Raw genomic sequence first — 26,477 nt, 5'->3', positions numbered from 1 at the left:
GACCTAAAGGATTCCCAGAGAGAGCGTGTGATTCCTCTTATTAACATCCAGATGTTTTCCAGGTGAATGCTACTGTCCTTATAATCCACGTGGAATTACAAGCAAACCAGGATTTAGGAGCGTTAAGTGGCCACATCTGAGTGCTGAGGAACACTTTTGGAGACTTTACAGAACTCCTTGTGCTGGTCATCAGCAAAGCTTTTGAGTTGAGGATTCTCCAGTGTTGTTTCCTTCCCACATCCATACAGCACTGTGGCAAAAGGAGCAAGAGCAGTCTTTTGTCTTACTTTCTTATTCCATTTAACCAGCAATGATCAGGAGTGTCTGTGAGGGCTGGATTAACCAGGTGAAGACTGCTGCTTGGAGAAGACACACCCATGACTAGAGCAGCATCTTCATTCACACCCTGGCACAGGCTATTTCCATATTTCACTGGGGTTTTTTTTCGTCATTTCACCAGTATTGAAATACTCTTTAAAATACTCAGGAGAAATTCAGCCTAAATAGGTCACTCACACAAGTTCACCAACCCAGTTTGCTTTGTGGATTAAAGAAATCAAATTAATTGATTTAGAGACAACGTAAGGGATTTTGAGAGGACGTTTAGCTGATGTCTAAGATGTCATTTTAATCCTCCTCACTGTTAATTCTTCGAGCGTAGGGAGCCAGTAAAATTTGTGGTGCAGCCCTTACACAGAAAAACATCTCCACAGGCGTGCTAATCACTGAACTATTTTGCAAATTGTTCCTAATCTACAGTTGCTTGTCTCTGCTCTCTTCCTGCAGAGACAATAAAATCATCCAGTTAATAGCAATGTGAAAGGGAAGGAATGATCCTCATTTGGTTTAAATAGACAGATCTGCACTAGGGAACCACTAAATAGTGCAGTGATGAACTCAGGGAGGCAGCCCAGAGACATCCCTTCCATCTTTTTGGCATGGAAAGCTGGTAGGAGACCTGCCACCACGATCCAAACTCATTCCTAGTGTCCCAAAAAGAGAAAAAATTGTTACCACAATCGACAGCAACATCATTATGTGAATAAGTAAGATTTGTTCGTGGGATTACCTTTTTTTTTTAATTCTTGCAGTATCATGGTGACCTGAATACACCCAACCTCTGCAGCAGGAGACTCTTTCCCTGTTTCCAAAATAATCATTCCTGTTTCCAGACCTCCTCCCACACCTTATTGTTGCTCATCTTTCCAAAAAACACCTTCCAGGGCACATTCCTCTCCACAAACCTGGCCCCAGGGTTGCTATGACTCTTCTTATCCCTTAGGGAGCCAAGTGCCCCAGAGACACGTGGAAATCTTGGCCCTACATGGATGTCTGTACACAGAGAAGTAACTTGGTACACACTGATATTTTTAACTGTCCCCAAAGGGTGAGATGCTCAGAATTCCCCAGATTCACCCAAAAATACTTTGAAGAGAAAATCTAAGAAAGCAAATTATGACTAGGTCAGCAAACATTAATAAAATGAAACACACTGCAACTACTCAGAGTTGAGGCCTTGCCAGGGTGTTCACAGCCAGACCCATCAAGATAAAAATCCAGAGCCTGATCATTTAGACATGTTAGGGATAAGGAATTCAAGTGAATGACCAGAGTTATGGACTGCAGTGACATCAGAGAAGTCTCCTGTTGTCCATCACCAACAGGAACCACTTCATATTGCTTATTACACTGCTTAATTTTACCAATCAAACTGGTGTTTGGCATCTCATGAACCATTTTCCAGTGACTAGTACCAGTTCTGCTTTTGCAGGAGGGTGGGATGAAAGCTGAGGACTCCATGACAGGCTTGGTCTACACCCTGCTAAAGACATGGAGACGGAAATGGCTCACTTAGATCTCCAGATAATGTCAGAATTCCCACTGTACTTAAATCCATGATTTCACAGCCAAAAGCCTCCCTGTCAAGTTATCCACTGATTCAGAAACGAGCCACAGCAGTTTAAATTTAGCTCTTTCCATTTTGCAAGTGCCTTGAAACAACAGGACCTCAGACATATCCCACCTTTTAACAGGTAATAGCTGAGACTCAGCCATTGCAAAGACAGAAATCACAATAATTGCTTCAGAAAAAAAGGGCTTCGTGGCTCAGAGAGTTGAGAAACCATAAGATTTTTAAGCTTTAACATCAGAATTCCTATGAGGATGAGACTTCACTAAGTGGAACATGACTCCTGCAGAGTAGTGGTGTGATGGCCTGGGAAGGAGGAGAGAGACCAGGATGGCTGCTGGTGCTTCCCTGCAGATCCCAAAGGGATCCCTGCAGATCCCAAAGGGAGGATGGGCAGAGAGACACAGTCATTTACAGCCTGCAGAGACTACAAGAAATGAGCAGGGCACCAGCCCAGATCTGCTGGCTGTTCTTACAGCCCCAGCAGGGTTAAGAGCATTAGTCCAGACTCAGGGGGAACACAATCCTGAGCTGGTGACTGAATGTCTCCTTTGCTGGCCACCCTGCGTCACCACAGGCACGGAGCTCACTCCAAGGACACGTGGAGCACGGCCAATTCCACAATTCCATAAGGATGCTGTGGTTCTCCTGGGCAGGGAGGCCAGGGGATACCTCTCAGGACAACTGAAAACAACCTGCTCCATGAAGCACCCCAAGAGCTCCACTGAAAGGGGAAAAAACAAACCTAAACACATTCTGCTCAAGTGGCAAATACCTCACCATGTGCCCAAGCAGTTCTCCCCAAGTCACTGCAGCAGTTAAAAAGATCTTCTGAGTATAAAAAATGTTCTGCAGGCACTTAAATTTATATGGGAGGCTTATTTGAGCTCTTAAAATATCATTCCATCCATATGTGGGTCTCATCTGAAGTGAAGATTTGCATGGCAATTGTACTGATTTCCAGTATATATAGCCAATATACCAGGCATGGAGCACATGGGCAGCTATCCCATTTTAACCTTTGCAATTCACCTTCCTGGCCAGAGAAACTCCATCAAAGAAAGGCTGAAAAATGGGAAAAGGGAAAATGTGGCCCCTATGTCACCTCTGGGAAGGAGACAGCACACCCAAGACCAGGGACGACTTTTTGCAGATTCCCTCTGGTAGCACTCAATGAAAAGTCAGGGTTTTGCCTCCACTATTACTTCAAAGTCAGTCACCCCAAGCTTTGGGGGTTTTATTTCCTTCATAGCCCCATCCAACAGGAAAACCCCAAACAAGCAAAAACACAGAGAAGAAGCAAAAAAACCACTAGCCAACCTCTAACCCTCAAAGCTGCTCAGCTGTAGCAGTTAAATCAACGTTTTAAGAGCAGCTAAACTGCCCTGTACCACACAGGGTTCTGCCTGAGGCTTTGGCTACTTTCAGCTCCAGGAGCTTCCTAAACACGGATTTTGTAACCCCTTGGGAATCTCTCATCCCAATAGCTGCTCAGCTTCCCCCCACTCCCTGCAACTTGATCCCACTGAAACTCTTTGTATCCACAACACTCTCTGGCAAGGAGTCAGACAGGTCCCTACAGAGAGGAGTCTACGTGCCACTGCCCACTCCTTGGGATTCCAGTTCCTGCCCCATCCCACCCTTCCCAATCAGAGGGGGTGCAAAGAAATCCTTGTTTCTGGCTCCCAGGCCATGCAGCTATGTTTACACTGCTGCCTAACACACTCTAGAGTCTGCTCTCTCACAGAAAACAGGTTGGGAAAAACTCTTCCCCTCTGCAATAACATGTAGGAGAGACTTTGGAACTTCTTTACTGTAAAACAGCAAATACCAGAAATGTGCTTCTCCCTGGAAGCAAAGCAGACTTTATCTCAGTAGGTTCCTCCATGATTCTTAAGATGCCACACTACCATTTTCCAGCACATTTCTAGCTGCTCCTACTTACTTACCCAGCAATATCCAGTGGAAATTTGGGGGAGAAAAAAATGACTGCAGACTGTTCCATAAATAAAAAATAATCTGGTTATGGATGCCAGCAATTTTTCATACAAAAAATGGCTTGGAATGTGATATGCCAATCAAAATTAGCATTTAGATATGACACGTTGCCCCACTCCATCCCACTCCTGGCCATCAACTCTGTTAGAGGTCCTTGTTCCCACTGCACTTTTCCTGATGGCTGCATTCCACTCCGGGGGTAAAGGTTGCCTGTAAGCACTTTAAACAGTATGTGAAATGCTTTGTTTATCCAAAAATATTTTAGCTCTGAGAAACATTAAAGCAAGATGTAGATTTCAGCATTTGCACAGCAAAGAACTGCAACTCCTACAGATACTGCCAGAAACTTTTTTCCTTAAGGCTTTCCAGCTATGAAAGACTATTTTACTAAAGCAAAGCTGCAAAACAAAAAGTGTAATCTCTTAGTAATGGGCAGCAAAGGGTTGTTAGAGCAAGGTTGAGGATGAAGCAAGGCTGTCATTTCTGTCTAGCTCACTTTTTTCAGAGCACATAATTGATCAAGCAGTAGGAAAAACCTTACGGGGTCTTCCCAGGAAGCAGCTCCAGGAAACCACTATCAAAATGATTTCCCTGCAGCCTGGCCCACGATTTCCCTTGCAGGAGTGAAATCCAGCCAGCCTGCAGATCACCTGCTGTCCTCTAGTCTTAAAATAGTCATACCCACCTTAAAATACAACTCTGCCCCAAGCACTCAGCAAGGCTGTTGTTTAACACAAGAGGAATCAACCACAGTGGTCACCAGAGGCAAAAGCACAACAGTCAAACAACAATCACAATTCAGCTCATCCCAGTTATCCTAGGGGAACAGGACTGGAAGACAGGAATATTAAGAACGTTATTGCCTAAAAGCAGCGAAGCAGCCGCTCATTTTCCAGCTCAAAGCTCTTCTCATTTAAAAGCTGCTGTAGACACAATCCCTGTTTCAGCAGAAGAAATAAAATGTGCTGGACCCTGCTGCCAAGGCCAGGCTACTGAGCCTGGGGAATTCTTTTGGAGAGGGCAGGGGACAGTTATCTCCTACTCTACTGGTTCTGGAGCAGTTATCAATTCATGCACTTCCCCATGCTGTCTCCTTATCAGTATCTACAGGCTCACCATCCCAGAGCTCCAGATCTATGTTTTCCTTGGGATATGGTTTTGTGGTCCTCCCCCTGCCAGGGAATTCCCAACCACCAGCTGGTTCTGCACCAGTTCCTTACATCCATAAATTGCCTAATTAATCGATGAACTTATCTCTGTCTACCGCAAAAGTAGAATTAACCAAGTATAAACAGAAACTCCACACGGACCTTCACTTACTCCTACTGTCTTCCAAGCTGGAATTTGCCTGGTGTGATTTCAAACTAGGCTTTATTTCCCATTCTTTTCTTACACCTGGGAGAAAAGCAGTTACACCCAGCACGCTAAGTGCCAAAATTACCTGGTTTGCCTAAATGCAACAACACCAACCCAACTCCAATACTTCCTGAGGTACAGACTACAAAATCAGGAAGTCACACAAGATCCTCGAGGCTTAGTTTAAGGGAAATTTTAAAAGGAGGGGAAAGAACTGTCCTGCACCTCTGAGAGCACTGGAGGGGCAGAAAGGCAGGCTTGTCACCAAAAGGCTCACACAGCACCACCACGTTTCACAAGGCCCCATCACCTTTAAAAAGGAGATCCCTCTCCCTCTTTGTCCAAAGACACTTTCCAGACCCGTGGAGAGAGAATGCCTAATTCTGAAACACACAAGTCATCAATCAAGAAGCACCAGAGCTGGGGCCAGTTGCCAGCTGAAACAGAGATTTCCATCCTTGCTGCCAAAGCACAAAGAGCAACAGGCAAAGCTGTGCCCTGTACCGATGAATTTAACGTCAACACTGAAGTAGACAAAGAGGTTGGAACACAAAAGTGACCTTCAGGCCTTGCTGTCCACTCCATTTCTTCTCCAAACACCAGTGAAATGACACAACTGTCCCAGTTAGTCCAAGGAAGTCATCAATCTACCACAAGCAGAGCAAACCCCACTGCAGTGCCCTTTGAGTGGTTTCAATTGGTGACAGAGCAGTTTATGGCCATCTCACCCCAGACCTTTCCAAGCCACTGCAGAGCATGGCAGCACAGCAAATAAATGTGTTCCACTCCCTTTCAGAGATTTACAAGGGTTATCCTCACCTCAGGAAAACTGTAACAACCTTTTTGCCTACTCCAAATCCTGGTTGTTTTTTTTTTTTTTCGTTTGGGGTCTGGATTAACAGCAGGCCAGAGAGCAGAAGAACATAAACTTAGTCCCAGTTGGGTGATGACAGCCTGTGCTGCTCAGCCCCAGCTGGAGTTCCCTGACCAGCAGAAAGTCTTTCAGCACAGGGCACACTCAGAGCAATAAAACCTGAAATCAGCAGTGCTGTCTCATTTCCCGCTCCTCTGCACAACACAATTTATTTTTAAGTCATAACCCCTGATGCAGGAGGGAAAGAAAGGATGGGCACAGGCACAACAGCTGCAAGAAAACTTGGGAACACCAAGAATGAGACATTTCCACTTCATGTTTTATTAAAACAGCTACACCTTCACCTCACACTTAGTATTTCTGGAGCCAAGATATGTACTGGCACATCTATGTCACCTTCTCATGTGGCTTCCCAGCAGGCAAAAGCTGCTTACAGAGCCTGGCACCATCCTAAAACCTGTGCCAGGGGAGGGTCAGGTTGGACATTAGGGGGAATTTCTTCTTGGAAAGAGTGGGCAGGGGCCACACAGGGAGGTTACTCCAGGCTGGTGACAAGGTCAGGAGTGGGCACAGCTTGGACCCCCATGGTCTGTGAGGTGTTTTCAAACCTAAATGCATCTGTGAGCCTTGTGAACTACAGCAAATGGTACTCTTTTGTCTCCTGCTTCACAGGGAAAGAACAGGATTGAACAAACTGGGTCAGGTATGGGGGAGGAATATTGAGCAGGTGACTCCTGAGTGGTGGCTGAGCAAAGAAATCTCTGCTATGAGAACCCAGAAGTCAGTGAAATTCCTTTCCAAGTTACTCGAACCAAAGGCAATCACCAAATACACCAGTACACCACAGGTGTGCATCAGAGCAAGAGTTCCACAGCGAGAGCTGGGCAGCAAGTCCTGCACAAGGCAGGAAAGCCAAGCTAAGGAAAAATCAGCAAACCATTACCAAGCACACCTCTTCCTGAAGCAGCTCCTCTTGCTGGAGAGCCCATTTTCACCTCAGACAGCAAGCAAGGAAGGGATGCACACCTAGAAGAGCCTTCAGCAGCCTGAAGCTCTGCTGCACTTCTTTCCTCCCCTCTCACAGCGAGGTTTTCTGGTTTCTTAAACGTATCAAGCACGTCTCACAAACCTCTCACAGCCACTTAAAGCCAGGGGTTAAGTGCAGCTGAAGTGAAGCAGCATTTCTCCTGTTACATTTAAATTGTCTGACGTGTTGTTTTTTCCCATTCTGATGTTCCCCATCAGAGGGAAGCAGGAGGGAGCTGGAAGGCAGCATGTGCAGGTACTGGCACAGAAACCAATCCACACTTGCCCTCTGGGAGCACTGAACTCCAGGGTGGGTCTGCAGAGGTGACTCGGCTGGAGTGTAGCCTGCTCCCAAATTCCACAAACAGCCTGTTCCCTGGCTGTCCAGAGGCATCCATCTGCTCTCCATGTGCTGGGTGTGTTTTATTCCCTCGTGGCTGTAACACACTGCAGGAGAGCAGCAAAGCTCCTGCCAGAATATCATGCTCAGACCTCAAATTCCCAGTGAGGCTTTGCCCTCAGCTGCCCCACACATCAAATTCTGCAGAAACATTCATCTCCTGACACTGACTTGAGTGTCCTGGGAAAAGAGATTCTTCTGGCCACTGCAAAGAAATAAATGAGCCACCTGCACACAAACACACTGAGGGCAAGGAATTCAAGCTGGGTTTGTGCTTGACTCATTTGCTGCATTTGAAGTTACAAGATGACACCTGTGACAATCAGGTATGTTTAATTAGTCTGGAAAGCAGCTATGAGAGTAGCAATTGCTCTGTGTTGACCACTCATACATCCCCAGTCTGATACAAAAGACGCCTAAATCTCAGGAAGAGATTTTAAACAGGCTTAACACCAACATTAACAAGTGGCAGATGACTTGCTAGAGTTGAGAGGTCATCCCTGAGGGAAAACAGCACAATGTGTCCATAAATAAACTAACTCAACAAAACAAGTACAGCTGAGCCCTAAGGAAGCAAAATAAATTCAACAAATTGAAACTCCCAGCTACAGAAGTTATGTCAGCTTTCAGAGGTTTCCCATAACTTGCAGCAGAAATTTGTTTCACATGCTGAAAGTTTTTTACCCTCTGTCTTGGCCTCAAAGCCATCAACTTGGAGAAGGAATTTAACTTGGAAAAGGTATTCTCTGGACAACACACCCCTGCTAGGCTACAGTAATTGCTTTTTAATCCCGCTTCTTCCAGGCATTGCTGAAACAATCCTCCTGTGCAGGTAAACTAATGGTAAGGATTGGTCATTTCCCAGGCTTTGATGGGTATACAAGTAGAAATTCCATATAAAAAAATATATCCTTTCAGAGTTAGCTTTGGAAAGTGCTCTGTTAGCTCAGGCTCTGCCTTCTGCATGGAAAAAGCCCTTTGGGACAGGCAAACCTGGCCATGCATGCTCAGCATGAGATCTGGCACCTGGCAAAGTCCTATTGGCTATTCTGCAGTGGGTGCTTGGCTGGAATTCCACCGCTTTCCTGGAATTCCATGGATTTCCCCCCATGGAAGCAATAGCTCAATCCTGACAACTGCAATTAGTGAACACACACCTTCACTTTGAACAGAATCAGATTGTGATTTAACTCTCACCCCTTCAGTCCCATCTATTCCCTCTCAGCATCCTCACATTCCACCACCCCACCCCAACTTTCACACTTGGTTTTGCAGTGGTTTTGGTATTTCAGCAGGAGCTGCCTTCCCCTTCTCCTCCTGAAAGTTTCTGTGGTAAACTTTGACACCCAGTTACCAAACTGTGGCTTTTGAAAGACACACAAATTCCCTGAAGAAACCAAAATACTGGATTGGAACAGGGGGAGGCAATTCCCTGCTGTGGCCTGCTCCTGTTAAAAATACCGAGCTGGGAGTCTGAAGGCTGCACCTGCACAGATGTGAGGGATTAATAATCTCTTCCAAAGGAGTCTTGTGAACAAGGAAAACATAACTGCCTTTTGCACTACTTCCCTTTTTGACAGGCCATTTCCTGCAAAGCATCCTTTACTCAAGTTTTCCATTAGCTCTGTAAACACCCAACAGCCTCTTCCAGCTTCAACAGTTCCTCAGATGATTTATGAAAAGTGCAAAAACACTACATTGGCAGGAAAGAGAAAAACTGAGCTCCACAAATGTATCTGCAAATCTGACCTGAACAAAGCAACATATTTTAGCTAAAAATTAACAGAAAATAGGGTGGGAAATTGAGCTAAATCTTCCATAAAATGGGAAAGCGCGGTTGGGGCTGCAGACAAATCCTGTGCTAAGAAGCAAGGAGTCACTATCAGTAGAAAAGACCTTCCCTGGAACGCACAGACTCCTTATTCAAAAGGGTAACAAGAACATAACACCAAGAGGAGCACTGCATAAAAACACCAAAGTCATGACAATAAACAAACCCATTTGAAAATGGTTGTTTGTCCACATTTCTGTGGAACAGCCCAAACCAAGGATTGTCTGTTTTCAGCTCCCAACATAAGCAAGAAATCTAAGCTCCCTCATTATTAGAAATATCAGCAGTACAAGACATTCCATTTCTCAGCAAAAGAAACTTTTCTATTGCAGATTTGATGAGCCAGTTGGCCTCGGATCTGGCAAAAAATTTGGTTTCTGGATCCACCTCCCCAAAACTGGACACGCCTCTGGATCAGGAATCTGTTCCATCCCTCTAAGAGCCATCTGCAATTTCTTGGGGCTCTGGCCAAGCAATTAATTCCTCCTAATTACTGGAATGGGACCACCCCCGGCTGGAATTTCAGCCAGCTCTCCCCTCCCTGCCCTGCCCCTGGGGGGGATGCTGATCCCTGACTCCAGCCTCAGGAAAAGCAGACCTTGGAAATGGGATCCTGGCTGCACTTCTGGATGTAAACATGCAGGGGGATGTCCTGCAGGGCAAGCAGGTCACAGGGAGCCAGCACAGTGACACCTGTGACCTGGGCAGGAGCAGCACTGGGATGCCTCCAGTTCTATGCTGGCTCATCACAGCCAGCTTGGGGAGAAGCCAGACACGTCCTGTGACAACCAGCAGGATGAGGATCCTCCCTGCTCTCCCTTGCAGGTCTGCTCAGTGTCTTGGATCTTAAACGAAGGGGAAGGAAGCATGGCAAAGCATCCTCCCAATCCCCACAGCTCCACACCTGGAGAGGTGTCCCAGTCCCCACAGTCCTAAACTTTGAGGGGTGTCCCTGTTCCCCACAACCCACACTTGGAAGGGTGACCCAGTATTCCCTGGAAGACTGTCCCAGTCCCCATAATCCTGCATTTTGAGGGGTGTCCCAATGCCCACGGTCCTGCACTTGGAGGGGTGTCCCTGTCCCCTACGACCCTGCACTTGGAAGTTTGCTCAACAGCCTGACAGGGGGAAGGATGAATAACAACCTGAATGACACAACCCAGCCCAAAAAGGGGAGCTGACGTCCCAAAAGCAGGAGAAAGTTCTGCCCTCATCAGATACAGACACAGATCTTCCTACATATGATTTAAGATGGACTGACACACGTTGTAAAAGAGGTTTAATTAAGGGAAAAATAAAATATTCTCCATAAACAGTAATACAAAAAGAAAAATCAACACAGCCCCTAAATTTCTGATGCTGACTTTACCAAGCCAGGCTTTGTTTCCTTCTTCAGAACATTAAAAATCCAGTTTATGCTTCAATGACTGAATCACCAATTGTTACAAACTATCTACATCACTTTCATCCCCTCCCTGAAGTTTCTAGGAAATTCACTGCATCAGCACATGACAGGAGAATCCAAGTTTGACAACGCTTGCCAGAACAATATTCCTGCATTTTGAGCACAGGGAACAGCACACACAAACAGAGTGGCTGACCTGGCAAAGGCAGCTGGTGCTGAAATGCCAAATTCCCCTCTACCTTACCAAAAACCCCAAATGCTGCGCAGCGGTTCCCAAAGCAAGGCAGGACGTGGGGCCCACAGGGCCTGTGGAGATGGGAATGGACAGGGGGAGATGGGAATGGACACCACGATGTGGGAATGGACATGAAGAGGTGGCACTGGACACAAGGACATGGGAATGGACACAGAGGAACAGCGAGCAGACCAGTCCAGGGAAGGACTGCACCTAGAGGTGATTTCAAAGTGTCTGATTTTAGCTGCATTTCTGAGCCTTGCACAAACCTCCCTCACTCCAATGACAAGAGGCAGCACCAGAGGTGGCAAGCTGAACTTGGGAATATTTGCAAAGTCATGCTGAGAATGCTTCTATTAAACGTTGTGCTTAAAACTGTGTCGCTTTGCTGCACATCGATACTTACACGGAGGAATTATTTAAGTACACAGCTCTGTAAGCACCTAAGAAAGTGTCCAGATAAGGAATAGCTCTGCTCCTTCTCCTCTTCCCACTTGTCTGAGGCACTGCAGGAACGGTGCTGCCCTCACCCTGCCACTGTAAATCATAGCAATAAAAACCCCAATTAAAACCAGAAAGGTACTTTGCTCAAGACAATCAGGCAGGACAATCTGTCTTTTAAGGGCCAGACTTGAACACTTTATTTTTAAAAAGTACAGCCTAAATAAAATAAGTAGGTTATTAAGCATCCAGCAGTCCCTTCACATAAATGTCCATGGAGTAATTCACTGCTTTTATGAAAAAGGAAATGTTTTTAAAGCAGACCGGGAAAGGAAACAAATCCTCAGAACCAGAAGCCACTACAGAAACCACTCCTCTTTCTATTTATTTTAATTCTTCACCCACTTTTAAGGCTATAAAGACAGCAGGATCAGCATGTTCAGTTCTCCAAATTCTTCACGCTTCACTTTGCAGTGTCTGTGGAAATAAATGGACTTTTCCTCCCTTCCAGCTGAAGTTTGTGGGGCCTCTTCCATGACCATCAACAACACAAAGACAAAAGGGTGCAAGAACTCCACACCACCATTCTGCCCTCAAGCATTGCTCCAGCACCCCCAAATCCAGCAATCCCAGGCAGAGAGACTCCAGCACCTCCAGATCCAGCAATCCCAGGCAAAGAGACTCCACGATGCCAGAGTACTTCTTTCCAACACTGAGTAGCACTAACTGAACAGGGAACAGTCTGGTGAGCAAATGTTCCACTGAAATACACCCCACAAGCTGCACTGGGCTCTGTCCCAACTATCCTAATTCAGGACAGTACTGGGAAGCAAGCAAGTCTGAGCATTTCCAGCTGTCTGCACACATCCTGTCACTGCACTGGCTACTCACCACCAGCAAGTTTCCCCCTGTTACTTCCAAAAGCAAGACCCACTTCAGTTCAGTCTACTGCAGACCCTCAGCTGCCTCTCATTTTTAAATAAAAATAAAACTCATCAATATGTCAGTCCCAAACACAAAGTTTGTTGACACAGCTGACAGAGTCACTGCAGTACTTACTCCACTTCAGGGGTGCAGAAAATATCATTAATGCTTTGCATGACCCAGACCTGAAAGAAGCCCGTTATTCCCTGTGCTGCTGTTTCCCTCAGTGTTGTTATTTCCCTCTTGATAAGGCCCCACCCTGCCAGTCAAACCACAAAGCGCATCTCCAAAACCTCATGGAACACCCTTTAACACTGGAAACTGGGAATATATAGTCAAGGTGAAGGAAGAAAAACCAGAGCTTTGACAACCAAGAATTGAAGCGGCCCAGAAAGCTCACTTTGAACAGATGTTCCAAACTTCTCTGGGAACGAAATCTGAACCTGAAAGTGGGGATTCAGTGATAGGGATCAGAGGTTACAGCTCTGAGGTGTTCACTCCTGCCCTGGCTGCCAGGGTGGGGAGCCTCTGCCTGCCACAAGCCACCCTGCCACCACAACCACTCCCTCACAGAGGAACACACTGGCAACAATCATACTGGGAAATTCAACCAGCTCTTTTCCAGTGAACACAGAATGCTGGAATGGCTCCATACCGAGCTGGAAGGAACCTTCAAGCTCATCTCTGATGAGTTTTGCACGCACAGTGAACACAGAGTTTGGAATCTGCACCTTGCAAAGGCTGGGAGCTCGTGTCCCCACATCTGTCAGGAACACATGTCCAAGCCCCCTCTGCAAGGGGTCAGGGTGTCTCTGCACAAATACAAAGCTCCCACCCCATAACACTTGTGCTGAAAAGTGCAGCAAGACAGACGAAGGCAAAGCTTTATCCACATCACAATTTCTGGGAAGCTTAGAGCACAAGGGCCAAGTGCTCCCTGGGTTATTATCCCATGCCTGGGTTATTATCCAATCTTCATATAAACACAAGTCATTAATTTATTAGCATGACATCACATCCTGCAGGCTGAATTTCAACACACAGCCATAACAGTGGAACCACGTGAAGAAATACAGCATTCCCTAGGATTTCTAGTCTGCTTTCCAACCTTTTACCTTGGAAAGACCAAAATGGATGTTCTGAATGTGGGAACAAGACCTCCAGGGAGTTAACAAGCAAAAGACAAAACAATCTATTAAGTCAACCAACAGTCTGTAGAGTGGACAATTATTTTAAATATCTTCTCATATCCAACTACAAATGGGCAGCATTAAAGCACAATTACAGTGTGAGGGGGATTATAAAGTTAAGAGGTTAAAGGAGATTGTTTGCATTAAGTACAATATTAGCAAAGGAGAAATCTAACAGGAAGAATCATAAAAGGATTTTAAACTGGCAGCCACTCAATAAAGTGGCCAAGGAAAGTTCCCTGTAGACAGTTATAAATGATGTTGCTCAATTCACTTGTGCCCTGATGGACCATGAGTTAAGGAGCAGCAGTTAGAAGTTAAGACAGTTAAGGAATAGTTCATTAAGAACATCATCTCAGCTGGCCAGGCACAGAGAAGAAGACAGCTAATAGCCTTTAGTGCATCAATCTGTGCACCTGTATCCAATATCAGCTGGGTCTCAGGTTCCTCCCTCTCCTCCTGGCACTGAATCAAGCTTGCAGGGTATCTCCCCACACCAGGTGGGAACCCCTCTACCCAAAGCAGCCCATCTCCTTCCATGGACATTTTCAAACCCCGGAAGGACCCTGAAAAACCTGACACTTCTTTGGGGTTAGTCCTGCTCACAGGAGGAAGTAATGTAGATTTACCTGTGATTGTCATCTCCACAAGTATCCTCCCAGTCACTTAGACTTGCTGAACCCATGGCTGAACTCTAGCATTCCCTCTCAAAAACATTGTAATTCTTGGATACAAGACACGTGGCTGGATGGGTCTGTGTCTTCTCATGAGCACAGACACTCATTTTCTTGCAGGCAAAGGAATGCTGAACAAACCATCAGAACTCAAATAATCCCCTTCTAATAAATGTGCTTAGGGCCCTGTTTTTGTTTTTGAAATGGCCTTTGATAACCCATCTATTTATCTTTTGAAAGGGAGAAAAAATGAATTAGGAAATTGCACAGGCAGAAAAACAAAGTCAATATCTGACAAAGAGTTTTGTTAATTTGTGGGTAATTGTTCATTACTGCAAAATAAGGTTTTTGCAGTGCTTCATGGAGAATAGATAAGAACCCCCAGCCCATTACTGAGTATTGCTTTTGGCAAAGGCAAGCTTCTCCCAGGGTGGAGAGCCTCCATAAAACCATGATTCCATTAAATATGGATCCTGACATCCCAGAAGTACCCAGGGGAAAGGGAACAACATGTTCTGTCGAGTCATTTAGCAGGCATCTTCACATTCTTGCACTCACCCTTTTCTGTCCACTCTTGCTTTGTTCAGAGCTCTGCTTTGGATGTCACCTCCCCACCACTGCCTCTTCTGAGCACCCCAAACCTCAGCACTTTGGAACATGGCTGTTCCTCTCCCTTCCCTCCAAGTCTGGTTTACTTTCTTATTCCACTAAAAATGTATTCCCCAGACATTCGACATCCACAGGCCATTGGCACCCCCTGCAAGGGGCAAAGCTCACCCTGAGCTCCCCAATCACCTCAAAGTGCTGGATTTTCCCTCCCAGTTAAAGCAAGTGGGTTTTCAGCCCTGATGCACCACAGAATCCCAGAATGGTTTGGGTTGGAAGGGACCTTAAAACTCAACCCATTCCACACCGTGCCATGAGGAGGAACATCTTCCACTATCCCAGGTTGCTCCAAGCTCTGTCCAACCTGGCCTTGGACACTTCCAGGGAGGGGGCAGCCACAGATTTTGTGGCAGCCAGCACTGAAGGAGGACACCCTGGAGTGCTGTCTCAGAGAAGGTTCCAGGAGCAGCTCACCACTCTCGTGGCCAAGCAGGTACTCCGGCAGCAATCGCTCTCAAGGCGCTTTCAAGGTCTTTTTCATCATTCTAACAGCAGAGACATTTTTAAGCCTTTCAAATAGCTTTGAATTAACTTTCCTGACAAAGTTTTCCAGAGCAATATAACCTGACTACGTAAAACTCCATGCAGGGACACACAGAAGACAAAGAGCAGACCTGAGAGCGGAGGAGACGCTCGATTTAGATGGAGCTGTTTCATTACTATGTAGATTCAAAGCCATTCCTGCAGTTACTGAAGCACTACCCCAGCCCTCCTAGCAAGCAAAAATCCATTTTGTGTACAAATAGGGCTTTTTCAGCTTTGGCACAGTGCTTGACTGCAGAGTCAAACTTTTCAATGCCTGATAAAATTTTACTTGAAAGTGGCAGGAGAGCTCATGCCAGGAGCCTGTATGAAATGCCAGCTCAGTGGCAGAAGGTCAAAGCCTGGTATCAGGAGATTTAATGGAAGTGTTTCCAGATAAACTTCTTAAAAGCACTGGGCTATCTAAGGAGACAGATTTACACCGCTTGGAAAGCCAAGGACCAGTCTTTATGACTCTTCTCCAATCAAGGGTAATTCTTTAACACTTTAACACTCACAAAAAGCACAGCAGTAAGGTGTCCTTTCCTGTGTCTATCCAATCATGGGCTGGTATTTGGCTGAAGTTAAGAATAAAGAAGTGTTTAATGCCACAGTTTTTGTTTTACAAAAAAAACCCAAAAGCAGTAACAACAAAATCCCCTACAGAAAACATCAGCCAAACAAAAAATACCCCAAACAACCCCCAGCCCCTCTCAGAACAACAAACTCTCAGGTGCAGAAGTTGCTAATGTCCTGAATAAAAAACCCAGAAGACAGACACAGACAACTGAGTTTGAAGACCAACAGCCCAAACAATTAACCTTTCTCCAGCAGTGCCTAAAACTATGGCTGGAGAAGCAGAAATTTAAATTGAACTGAAAGGCTCTATAATCTTTACCATTTTTACAGAAGTATTTAAGGTTAAGTTGGTGTCAACAATGACCCTGAGCAGATGTCAAGCATTAAGACTTTCAACATAGTGGATTTTGCCAGCTGTCACCACGTTGTAATGTACAAAGGGACAGTAAAACCCCACCAAACTCTATCTGTCTGCTCAGGGTCTCCCCTTCCATCTACACAAATGCACTGTTGGATTCACTCACAAGAGCAGATTTGCAAGTGCTCCTCCAACTCTCCCATTAAAGCATCTCAATTGTCTGACTCTGCCATTTTAACAAATTCAAGTATAAGACTTTAAATTCAATTAGCACAAATCTCAGTGCTCCAAACATTAAATTTGCAAGTGACATTTAGTGGCATTCAACACACACGGAGCTAAGCTAATACACTAATGGACCAGCAAGGGAAATTGTAAAACACTCCCAATTGCAATGCTCTTTTTTAGTAAAGGAAATTAAAGAGGTAGGCTGCAGTGGACAGGAGGAAATGACAGCTATTAAAAATCCTTCTTAAGCCAAGGCTGCAAAAGCTCTCCTCTCCAGATCCACCTGTTCAGAAAGGGGCAATTTTAAGGCTCTTTCAGTCCTTAAGACAGGATTTACCCTGGTTTTACTTATGTTTCTTCCTACTTTTTCTGATGAAGGCTTAGACAATGCAGCCCCACTGTGTGTTGCTCCCCAGACACAGAGAGCAGGGATAAAATTCCCAAGCTTTGTCCCACACAGCTAATAAGGATGTGACAGTGCCCACAGCACCCCAAAAAGCCAGTCCAGCAAAGCCACCTGAAGAATTCTGCTACCACACCTGTGCCTCACCCAGCTTGCTAAGGAAGATGCCAGTTTTCCTGCACTAGAAAAACCCAAAGCTACTGGACTTCAGAGATTCCTTCAAGTCCTTTTTTTTCCCCAATTGGCAAAATGCTTTGCCTTAATTCCATTTAAACAGAAAAAGCTACCTTCAAGCAGTTTCAAAATCAGGGAGACAGAAGGCAGACCAGGCTGGGAAGTCAAGGAGAAAAAAAGTGTTAGAGTCATGACTCTAAGCATCTAAGCAGAGGGAGCTTTATTTTGTTGTGCATTTAAATCTAAGCAAATTAGCACAAGCAAAATCTACAGAAGATGCTTTCCCAATAAGGATTTATTAGTGGTTTTCTTTGATTGTGCATGTGTAGTTGGACAGCAGAGCAGGACTGCAGCAGCACAGGAAGAAAACATCAACAGGACATCTGTCCCACTCTAGATTTGCTCCCCTGATTTGGATGAGTCAACTGTAAAGCCCAGCAACAGCAGTAACTGCATTTCTTTAAGAAACATGTGACAGTCTCCAAAATTAAGTTTTCTTTTCTCTTTCCAGCTCTTGATCAAGGACTATCAGAACAAAGCTCATAGGTTACTTTCAAAAATTTGGGGTTTTTTTTCTCCCCTCAACTACAACACCACATTTGATAAGATCAGAAACAATGCAGACAAATATTTTAGAGATGTTTAAATCAGAGGATCCCAGAATGGTTTGGGCTGGAAGGCATCTCAAAGACCATCTCTTTCCACCCCACGGCCATGGGCAGGGACACCTTCCACCAAGCCACACCTGCACCAAACACTGCCTCTGCTAAGCAGAATTTCAAAATAATAAAATATGACTAGGATGAAATCATCCCCAAAAGCCAGTAGGTATCACATGTTCCTCAGTCTTCTGCATTTCCCCCAGCATTTTGGGGAAGGAGGGGGACAGGACTTAATTATTAACTTAATGATGTCACACCACACACTTTGGGAATTCAAGCTGGATTAAAAGCTGCAGATTCCATGCAGAACAGCAGCCCTCCAGAGAGCTCCTGCCCCTCTCTGTGTGCTGGTGCCCAGCACCCAAAAAGCCTCCAAGGACACCAAAATCCTTTGGAAAGAACTGACAGTACATGGGAGCTCAGTTCGTGACCATCAGAAACCTCTAAAAAACTCAGGTTTTTGAGCTCATTTTAAGCTCACCTCTACTTCAGAGCGCTTTCTCCCCGTACAGCTGGGTTTGATGTGCTGCATTTGAATCATGACTGAAATAGCATTCAGGTGCTCTGCTCCACTTCAGCAAAGAACAGCCTGGACCTACCTGGCTGGGCAGCCTTAGAAAATCCTTTCTGCCCTGCACAAGTCCCTGCAAACCACCCCAGGAAACAGGGACCAGGTGCCATGTCCAACAAAAGCAGCCTTCAGGCCTGTGTGCAGCACTCCTTCGCTTTTTGATGCTGCTATATGGATTTATTCTGTTACTCAAACAGGCCCTTTCCCCAACAAGGGTCTGGATTATTTTTGAGCATTTTTTTTTTCCAGGATGTCCTGCTGCCCCAATTAAAAAGCCTTTAATTCCGCAACCATTCCTTACGGCCAGGCTGAAATTGCTTTTAAATCCGAGTAAGTCCCAGGCCACCCATATTTAGTGCACCAATTAACCAACGTTGAGCGGTGCAGAGAGGCAGCAACCAGAAGAAGGAAGAATTTTTAAGTCAATATCACCCATAATGCATGGGTTCAGTTCAAGAAAACTCAAGAATTATCTAATTAAAAGTAGCACCTATTCAAGCTTGATCAGTGTTGAGAGAAGCAATGAGATCCATGGAAAACAACAAATCACTTCCTTTTAAGCATTAATTCTGAGCAGTCAAATAACACTCATAATACCTCCAAGTCCTGAAAAATCATCCACCTACTTGGATTTATTAAATTTGTAAGTGTCACATTAAAAGCTAATTAACATGTTCTCAGGTTGATAATGTGGAAGGAGAAAGAAGCGTAATAATTCGGGAATCACCATTTGTTGCACAGATCACAAACGCAGTCTAAAGGCATCTGAGCTGAATTTAGTTCTGCTCCACATGCCCAAAAACTCAGAAAGATCACAGCAATCTCTCTGGATTTAGAGGGGGTTTACTACCCATATGATAAAAGCAGCCTTTACCTTTTGTCTGCCACCAACCAGGGAGACTGCCCTCTCTTTGCAGACTCTGAACAACTTCACAAAGCTGGAGCAATTTTAACACCCACAAAATACTACACAAAACAGACCAGAACGCAACTCCAATACAACATCTACTCCCCAAAAAAACGCAGCCAAGCCCAATCCCAAAACCACTTCCACTGACTTCAGCCAGGCGTTTTGTACTGGTTCTGTGTTTCGCACTGGTTCACAGCTGGGCACAGAAGCCAACAAGAAAGCATTTTCAGCCACGTGGGAAAAGGGAGTCTGAAGGCATCACTACAAATCCTGCTGTCACACCAGGCTGCACCATCAGCCAAAGTGACACGAGGACATTCATCGACATCCCAGTGCTGCTCTGCTAGGAGAGGCTGCCTGCATCAGCAAGCTTCAGCAGCACCATGTCAATATGGCAGAGCTCCCATTTTTTACAAATAATAATCTTTTTCTCTCTCTTCCCATCTTCTCTCCGTGTATTTATGGTGCCTTGAAGGCACCGAGGCACTCTTTAATAAGGTTTTCACACAAGACAGAATAAATTAGAAACCTTGATCAAAACAGGGCCTCCAGGAGGAACACAGTACAAAGACAGCCCCATGCCTTATACACCCTGAAAAAATCCAAATACTGCAGCCGGGCAATCAGCAAGCCATTCCACAAGCAAACAGGGAGCACACCCTCCTGCCAGGGTACCTGTGGTGGCGAGCTCTCTCCTTTTCACCCTCGTTCTGCTCCCCAGCCCCTTCGTTCCCAAGAGGGGGACAAAGCCATCACCCCCTTGCCACGCCACAGACCTCATTCCCAGCGAGGCAGCACAGCTCTAACATCACTGCTACAGCCCTCCATGGGATGGGATGGGATGGGTCTGCTCCCGTTCACAGCAGATGCGTCCAGCTTCCTTTGGAGCAGGGGGCATCCTGCCTTCCCATCCCAGCAGAGGGACTGGAGCCCCCAGGCTGAGGGGAGCGGGCTCCCCCCGCACTCCCACCTGAGCTAAGGGGACCAGATGTGCCCACAGAGCCTCGGGGGCAGGGAGGACCAGACCCGCCGCTCCAACACCCTGCGGAGGAGAGGACAGACCTCAGCAGGCTGAGGGGAACCGAGCCTCTCCTGGGTCCTGGGGCTGAGGGGCTGCAACCCCCCGAGCTGGGGGTCCAGAGCTCCCCCAGTACCACCTGCAGACCCCGAGCTCGGGCTCCCAGAGCTCCCCCGGGACCAGCTGCAGCCCCCGAGCCCGGGCTCCCGGGTAGCCCAGGGCTGCAGCCCCCCGAACTGGGGATGCGGAGCTCACCCGGGTAGAGCACAGAGCTCCCGTGGGCTCCCACGGCCGCAGCCCCCGAGCTGCGGGTCCCAGAGCTCCCCAGGGCTGAGCAGACCGCGCCTTCCCGGTGCCCCCGGGGACTGAGGGGCCCAGATCCGCCCGTGCTGCGGGACCGAAGCTCTGTCAGACCCCCGAGCTGAGCAGCCCGAAGCCCCCTCGGAGCCTCCGGTGCTGCGGGGGCCGGAGCTCTCCTCGCATCCCCCGGGGCTGCGGGGGCCGCCGCCTCGATGAGGAGCCGGAACCCCCCGGGGCACGTCCCTGCCGGGGCGGCGGCGGCGGCGGCCGCGTCCCCGCTGTCACCGCCGGTGTCCCGTCCCGCCGCCACCCCCGGGCCTGCGCTGAGCCGGAGGCCGCTGGGTCGCCGCTCACTCACCGTGCGGAGCCGCGGCTCGGTGCGGGCCGGGTGGGTGCGGCCGCCGGGCGGGTCCCCGGGCGCTGCGGCGGCTCCAGCCCGCTCCCCGTGTCCCGTTTCCAGTACCCCGTTCCCGTGTCCCGTGTCCCGTGCGGCGGCCGCGGGCGGGGCGGGGGCACCGCGCGCCACGTGACCGCCGTGTCATCCCCGCCGCCATCTTGTGCCCGTCCCTCCCTGCCGCGGAGCGCTGCGCCTCAACATTCCCATACTCATTCCCATTCCCATTCCCATTCCCATTCCCATTCCCATTCTCATTCTCATTCTCATTCTCATTCTCATTCTCATTCTCATTCTCATTCCCATTCCCATTCCCATTCCCATTCCCATTCCCATTCCCTTTCCCATTCTCATTCCCACTCCCACTCCCATTGCCGGAGGGATCCACAGCCCCCCGCTGCCCAGCACAGCCTGGGGTGCGCAGGGGCAGCCCGCTGCTCGCTGTGTTTTACAGAATCCCAGGATCACTGAGGCTGGAAAATCCCTCCCAGCCCACAGAGTCCAAACTGTGTCTGATCCCCACCTTGTCCCCAGCCCAGAGCACTGAGTGCCACGTCCAGCCCTTCCCTGGACACCTCCAGGCATGGGGACTCCAAACCTCCCTGGGCAGCCCCTGCCAAGGCCTGAGCTCCCTTGCCATGGAGAAATTCCTCCTGGTGTCCAAGCTGAGCCTCCCCTGGCACAGCTTGAGGCCGTTTCCCCTTGTCCTGTCCCTGTTCCCTGGCAGCAGAGCCCGACCCCCCCTGGCTGTCCCCTCCTGTCAGGGAGTTGTGCAGAGCCAGAAGGTTGCCCTGAGCCTCCTTTGCTCCAGGCTGAGCCCCTTTCCCAGCTCCTTCAGCCCCTCCTGGGGCTCCAGCCCCTTCCCCAGCTCCATTCCCTGCCCCTCAGTGTCCTTCCTGGACTGGGGACGAAAGGACTCAGCACAGCCCTCGAGGTCTGCCTCAAAGAAGCCACCCTGAACCCTTCTGAGCATATGTAGTGCCCCCAAAATACTAAATTCTGGCATCAATGTAAGCTTGCTCAGAGCAGCTGAGGTGTAGCAGGGTGTGGGTTCTCCTCCTAAATCCGTCTGGCAGCTTTCCAGTACCTAAAGAAATCCTACAGGAAAGACAGAGAGGGATTTTTTTAGAAGAGTGCCAAGCCAAGGTGGAATGGCTTCCCACTGCCAGAGGACAAGGTTAGATGGGATATTGGGGAGAATTCCCTTGGGATCCTGGACTGGGATGAACACGTCTGGTCCAAAATCCCCAAAACCAGAGTCTAGGGTGTTGGAGCAACTCTGCTATCTGCCTTTATTTCACTCTGCATGAGTTCTAGTGGCCACTGGGCTTCAGTTCTCTGTCAGCTCTGGAAATGTGAGAAGTCAGTCAGTGCTGATAAAATCACAGTTAAAATAAAGTCACAGGACAATTTATCTTAAAATCAGCCCCTGGGTGTCACCATCTCCAGATAGAAAGAGGCTTAAATTTTGTGAGCACTAACACCCGTTTCAAACCTTGCACTTCACAAATTGTGACTTCTAATACTAAACTGAGTTTTTTCCATGCCAAAAGGTCAAAATCATTTCCTGGTGCTCACAGAGGAGTTCCTGCGTGTGCTGAGGCTGGTTCCCAGCGTGGGAAGATCTGCAAGGTCTGATTAAAACTTTTCCCGTATTTCAGGCATTTTTCCAGCCAGGAGATTGTGGAGATAGCAGAGCCACACATCCAGCTCCCCCTCTCCCAGGCATGGGAGAATGACAACACACATGGGAGGGACTGGATGTACCAGTGTGTCTCAGTAACACAGCAAGAGACATGTTTTGCTGATCTTGGCACATGAACAAAACAAAATATGAAAACCCTCGTGACTTATCCCAATCAACAAGTGATTGCAGATATTACCCAAGCAAAATTAAAAATTAAGCTTGAATAAATAGCAATTTAGGCACTGGGACAGGTGAAACACAATGGTGTCCTGGGCCTCTGTAAAGAACTATCAGATCCCGTACTTTCTGAAAATGGAGTTGAGTCATTCTGAGAGAAAATTCTCTGCATAATAAAACTCGAATTTAGAGCCAGCTTGGAAGTTATTTAAAGGTCTGCTGTGACCTGCAGCTCTTCAGATTTTCATCAGCACCAGTGAAGAGTGGACAAGTTTTGTTTGACCTCAGGATCCAGGCAGCAGCTTTCACCCTGTGCAAACTGTTCAGTAGTTAGGAGGGGAAACGCAGATGGAAGAGAATGGCTTTGGAGAAGGGTTCTGGAGAAATCCAGGGGAGTGGTGCTGTGGACACCAGATGCCAACAGCTTTGAGTCTCTCCTCCCTGAGGAGGGATTTATTTGTGAATAGATCTAACACTGGCAGCTCTGTTCTAGTTTTTCCCAGGTTGATCAGGAAGAGTTTAGGAGTGGGGAGGCTTTTGACGGGTACTGGTGCATCTCCCTTTTGGGGAGTGGAGCCTTTGGAAGGCTTGGCAATCCCAAATCCAATTTCTCTTTCCTTTTGCTCCCCGTTGTGTGATGCCATCAAGACAGGGACATTCCTTTAGGGGGTTCCTGCTTTTCAGCAGGGTGCTCCTTCCTTCCTGGCTATCATTTCTTACCATCCCATCTCACTAATGCTCTAATAGGATTAATGTTATTGACACTTCCCTCGGGGTAGTCATACAATAAATCCCCCCTTTCCGGGGTTGTTCCCCCAGGATGGGCATTTTCCGGCAGATAATACAAACCTGAAGCTTGTGCAAATTGGTTCCCCGGGAGCCCGACCTCCCTGTTGGGAATGACAAAGGGCCATCCAAGAGGCTTAGGAATAGCTGTCCTGGGCTTAATCCTGCTGAGCCACTTCTTTTCCTGAAAACAGCTTTTCCTGCCTGGCTACAACCAATCCCCAAGTGTGGGGGAGGTTCCAAGAGTGTGCCAGCACCAAGGCCAGGTTGGACAGGGCTTGGAGCATCCTGGGATAGTGGAAGGTGTCCCTGCCCATGGGTGAGCTCAGCTGAGCTTCTCCTGCTGGAGCTTTGAATAAATTAATCAGATTAATCAGAATAAGCATAATCAATACGAATGGATCAACAGTGAAATGCTAATATGTGACAATCATTAGGCATTGATCAATAATCTATGAATTAATGATGTTCTGCTGGAAGAGATATTTTTATTTAGAAAGGTTGACTGTTTATTTAGGAATGTTGACTATTGGCACTCTGACGCTTTGTTAAAGAACTAATGTTAAACTAACTTCAGTAAAATTTCAATTACTTTCATCTAACCTCACTCACAGTAGGTCCTTCTTGGAGGGCAGCAATGACCCTGTGCCCATCATTTATGCCATCACTTGATGACATATTTTCCTCACTGATGGTATTTTTGACATAATTTCTGTGGATTTTATTATTTAGTGCCTTTATCCATGACACCATTTACACCAAACAGCATCATTGTCTTTGCATTTCAGTATCATTTTGACTGCATGTGACGTCATTAATTCAGTGTCTTTACACCAAACCCTGATGTTTGATGGGGTTGTACTGACTGTGATGGTTTTAAAAGCCTTAGAAATAGAAACAGCCAGAGAGGTCATTGCTCCAAATGTGTAGAGTCCCACAGGGCTTTGTCCCTGTCCCCTGATGGTAGCAAGGGCTGTTCAGAACAAGGCAGCAGAGCAAAAAATCAGAATTAAACACATGGTGAATGGAGTAAAGCAAACAGCACAATGAATCCACATGCTGTGGCTTTAAGGAACTGCAGGGCATGGCTGTTAGCTGCAGTATAAATGGGAAAAGAGACCAAAATCTCTGTTTCCAAAGGATGCAGGAGATCCCAATTCAGCTACTTTGTTATTCAAGCAGTGATTAATGGTGAGGTGGCGTCATCCTCTCTGATCAAGGATATTAAGCAGTGATGGGTTGCAGACAAACAGCATTATAAATGCAAGATTGTTTCAGATCATTAGGAAAATACGTAAACTCATTTCTTTAATTAATCTGGCTTTAATGGCTGATTGCTTCTGATTAAAATAGCACGTGTCTGGGGGAAATGCGTCAAAATTGGAAGTAAAAGGAGAAACTCTTAATGGAGGGAGGGCAAAAAACATTTCCCCACTTAAAGAGGAGAGAAAAATGAAAAAGAAGTGTGGAAGATGGTAAAAAAAGACAAGACAATTCCAAGGGGAAAGCAAGCCAGCAGTTCTCCAGATGGGACTGGTGGGTTTTCCAGAGTTACAGGCTGTCATTGCCTTGCCAGAACATCCCTCTGGAAGCGGAGTCCTGGCTGGGCTGGGCACTGCTCTCCCCAGGGTCCTGGTTACTGGATGTGTCCCCAGGCTTCAGGACTAGAAACAGGACAGCCCAGGGCACCACCATTCCTGCCTTCAGTGGATCCATACAGCATTTTCTTTAGTGCCATGCCAGGCATTTCCCATGGGATAATGGAAGGGTGACAGGGATGCCAGAAAACGGCTGTGGGATAAAAGCTGCAGCTGCCACTGTGCTGGAGATGCTGAGTAGCCGTGGGGCTGGCAGCGGGATGGAGCTGATGATTCCTGGTGTCCCGCTGCAGACATCCCCGCTCCCGGCTCCTTCAGCGAGCGACGCTTCTCCAGCATCCCGGGAAGTTATTCTCCCTCTTTCCCTTGCTGCTAATGGGGTTTGCTTCTCCTCTTAGGGAAAAAAAAAAGCTGTTTCCAGAAAGCGCTCTATTTCCTGAGAATGGCGGCTCCCAAGCTCATCAAATCCCTCATCCCCTTTCCTCCCCCGGCTCTCCCAAGGAGCGAGCGGCTGCTCCCGACCAGGCTTGTCAAAACACGCCGGGTTCCCGGGCTGGCACCGCTGCTCAGCGCCCCTGCACGGAGCAGGGTGATTTTATTGTTAAATCAGCCTTGAACAGCAGCATCAGCTTTGCAGCCCCCTGGCTGAGGAGCCTGGCTGGGGAGGGCACGCTGCCACCCGCTCCGGAGTGTCACAGGTGGTACGAGGTGACAGGGACAGCAGCGTTACAGCAGCAGCTCCGCGGGGCCATTATCTCCGTGCTCCTGCTGTGGCAGGACTTTGGATCCCATTTGCTCTGAAATTCCTACCAAAACAATACCTCACGTGCTGCAGACCTTTTGTTTTTCCTACGATGCCTGTGCTGCTCGTTCCAAAAGCTTTCCCCCGCCACTCCTCTTATATGAACTGTGAATAAATAAACGTTGGAGTGGATGTGTTGCTGCGCTGCATGTCTCGGCGTGCTGGTTTCCTTGGAAAACCTGTGCTTATCCCCAAAAGGGTTTTCCAGACACACCAGCAGGGCTCAGCTGAGCCTGGAGCGGAGCCGGCACTGCTGCATCCCCCTCCCTGCAGACGGAGCCTGCGTGCTCGGGCAGGTCCAGCAGCCCAAAAGGCATTCATTATGGGAGTCATTAAAACTCAGTCACCTCTCCAGGCAGGAGTTAGGAGAAGGAAGCCT

The 26,477-nt window shown here is 47.4% G+C and overlaps 1 protein-coding gene across 3 annotated transcripts in view; it reads right to left on the bottom strand.

Annotated features, from left to right (window-relative positions):
* The window catches only part of SGMS1 (sphingomyelin synthase 1), an 87,624-nt gene extending 66,533 nt beyond the window's left edge, over positions 1-21,091 (bottom strand). For 2 of the 3 annotated variants that reach the window (XM_033515471.1, XM_019007275.2), the window contains exon 1: positions 4,593-4,906. The gene's annotated coding sequence lies outside the window, so the exon portion shown is untranslated. Of the gene's footprint in view, positions 1-4,592; positions 4,907-21,012 lie in introns of those variants that run through there. The other variant, XM_015633266.3, reaches the window with a different exon arrangement.
* Positions 21,092-26,477: the final 5,386 nt, after the last annotated feature.

Source organism: Parus major, chromosome 6 (assembly GCF_001522545.3).
Source record: "Parus major isolate Abel chromosome 6, Parus_major1.1, whole genome shotgun sequence".
NCBI lineage: Eukaryota > Metazoa > Chordata > Aves > Passeriformes > Paridae > Parus > Parus major.
The sequence above is the reverse complement of the archived record's forward strand: the minus strand, read 5'-3'. Positions and strand labels throughout refer to the sequence as shown.